Consider the following 3273-nt stretch of genomic DNA (forward strand, 5'->3'; position numbering starts at 1 on the left):
GAAGTCAAGCTTTCGCTTTTTGCAGATGACATGATATTATACATGGAAAATCCGATAGACTCCACCAAAAGTCTGTTAGAACTGATACAGGAATTCAGCAAAGTTGCAGGATACAAAATCAATGTACAGAAATCAGTTGCATTCTTATACACTAACAATGAAGCAACAGAAAGACAAATAAAGAAACTGATCCCATTCACAATTGCACCAAGAAGCATAAAATACCTAGGAATAAATCTACCCAAAGATGTACAAGATCTGTATGCTGAAAACTATAGAAAGCTTATGAAGGAAATTGAAGAAGATTTAAAGAAATGGAAAGACATTCCCTGCTCATGGATTGGAAAAATAAATATTGTCAAAATGTCAATACTACCCAAAGCTATCTACACATTCAATGCAATCCCAATCAAAATTGCACCAGCATTCTTCTCGAAACTAGAACAAGCAATCCTAAAATTCATATGGAACCACAAAAGGCCCCGAATAGCCAAAGGAATTTTGAAGAAGAAGACCAAAGCAGGAGGCATCACAATCCCAGACTTTAGCCTCTACTACAAAGGTGTAATCATCAAGACAGCATGGTATTGGCACAGAAACAGACACATAGACCAATGGAATAGAATAGAAACCCCAGAACTAGACCCACAAACGTATGGCCAACTCATCTTTGACAAAGCAGGAAAGAACATCCAATGGAAAAAAAGACACACCACTTTTGCTGCTTTTGCTGCACAGGTGTAGAACTGTTTTTCAGGGACAAAGGACTTCAGACACAGCGTGGAGAGGCTCTACTCTGGAGGATGAGGATGGGCCAGCACCATGCCAGGTCCTTTAAGACTTCAAGTTTTAAATCCAAGTTTTTTTTTTAAATAATTTTTTTTAAACGTTTATTTATTTTTGAGACAGAGAGAGACAGAGCATGAACGGGGGAGGGTCAGAGAGAGAGGGGGACACAGAATCTGAAACAGGCTCCAGGCTCTGAGCTGTCAGCACAGAGCCCGACACGGGGCTCAAACTCACGGACCATGAGATCATGACCCGAGCCGAAGTCGGACGCTTAACCAACCAAGCCACCCAGGCGCCCCTAAATCCAAGTTTTAAAACTGCCTTGCTATTCTGTGAGAGCTGCCTGAATAGTGGGGGATGAGATATTGGGGTGTCAACATTTTCCCCCCCAACACCAACATGATGGGACTTCAGAGAGAAACACAGAGACGCTCAGTGGAGATGGGGCCCACTTATACCAGTTACCACTCCCTGCTTATTTACATGGGCAAGACAGATCCTGAGCCAACACAGTGAGCCTCTCCTTGAGAAGATCAGCACAGCCAGCACCCCACATGCACAAAGTGTACTGAAAATTGAATGTTTAAAATGATACCTGTGAGATGAGTTAAGATGGCAGAAAAGTAGGGGGACCGGGATTTTCCTTGTCCCTCAAAAACAGCTATATTGAGGTAAGATCACTTCCTCAAACACCCAGGGGACCCTGGGTTTCCTTTGAACACCCAGGAAATCAGTCTGTGAGTAGCATTCGTTATGAGTGCATATGGAATATTCTCCAGAGTAGATCACATACTGAGTCACAGATACAAAAAGATGGAGATCATACTGTGGATATTTTCAGATCACAACACTATGAAACTTGAGAACAACCAAAAGAACAAATTTGGAAAGCCCTCCAATACACGGAGGTTAAAGAACACCCTACTAAAGAATGAATGGATTGGGACATCTAGGTGACTCAGTTGGTTGAGCATTCAACTTTGGTTCAGGTCACGATCTCACAGTTCATGAATTTGAGCCCCATGTCAGTCTCTGTGCTGACAGCTCAGAACCTGGAGCCTGCTTCAGATTCTGTGTCTGGCTCTCTCTTTGCTCCATGCCTCTCCTCCCATCCCCCAACTTGCTCATGAGCTATCTCTCTCTCTCTCTGTCAAAAATAAATAAACATTATTTTTTTTTTACACGTAAGAGGAGATTTATTATAGGAATTGACTCATGTGGTTATGGAGGCCAGGAAGTCCTTGAGCTTTTTCACATATATGTTGACATTCATGTTGGTGGGCAACCTGGGTTGCCAGTCTTTTTTTTTTAATATATGAAATTTATTGTCAAATTGGTTTCCATACAACACCCAGTGCTCATCCAAAAGATGCCCTCTTCAATGCCCATCACCTAACCTACCCTCCTTCCCACCCCCCATCAACCCTCAGTTTGTTCTCAGTTTTGAAGAGTCTCTTATGCTTTGGCTCTCTCCCACTCTAACCTCTTTTTTTTTTCTTCCCCTCCCCCATGGGTTTCTGTTAAGTTTCTCAGGATCCACATAAGAATGAAAACATATGGTATCTGTCTTTCTATGTATGGCTTAATTCACTTAACATAACACTCTCCAGTTCCATCCACGTTGCTACAAAGGGCCATATTTCATTCTTTCTCATTGCCACGTAGTACTCCATTGTGTATATACACCACAAATTCTTTATCCATTCTTCAGTTGATAGACATTTAGGCTTTATCCACAATTTGGCTATTGTTGAGAGTGCTGTTTAAACATTGGGGTACAAGTGCCCCTATGCATCCGTACTCCTGTATCCCTTGGGTAAATTCCTAGCAGTGCTACTGCTGGGTCATAGGATAGGTCTATTTTTAATTTTTTGAGGAACCTCCACACTGTTTTCCAGAGCGGCTGCACCAGTTTACATTCCCACCAACAGTGCAAGAGGGTTCCCATTTCTCCACATCCTCTCCAGCATCTATAGTCTCCTGATTTGTTCATTTTGGCCACTCTGACTGGCGTGAGGTGATATCTGAGTCTGGTTTTGATTTGTATCTCCCTGATGAGAAGGGATGTTGAGCATCTTTTTATGTGCCTCTTGGCCACCTGGATGTCTTCTTTAGACAAGTGTCTATTCATGTTTTCTGCCCATTTCTTCACTGGGTTATTTGTTTTTTTGGTGTGGAGTTTGGTGAGCTCTTTATAGATTTTGGATACTAGCCCTTTGTCTGATATGTCATTTGCAAATATCTTTTCCCATTCCGTTGGTTGCCTTTTAGTTTTGTTGATCGTTTCCTTTGCTGTGCAGAAGTTTTTTTATCTTCATGAGGTCCCAATAGTTCATTTTTGCTTTTACTTCCCTTGCCTTTGGGGATGTGTCAAGTAAGAAATTGCTGCGGCTGAGGTCAGAGAGGTCTTTTCCTGCTTTCTCCTCTAGGGTTTTGATGGTTTCCTGTGTCACATTCAGGTCTTTTATCCATTTTGAGTTTATT

The sequence above is a fragment of the Felis catus genome, chromosome D4, assembly GCF_018350175.1.
Source record: "Felis catus isolate Fca126 chromosome D4, F.catus_Fca126_mat1.0, whole genome shotgun sequence".
Lineage (NCBI taxonomy): Eukaryota > Metazoa > Chordata > Mammalia > Carnivora > Felidae > Felis > Felis catus.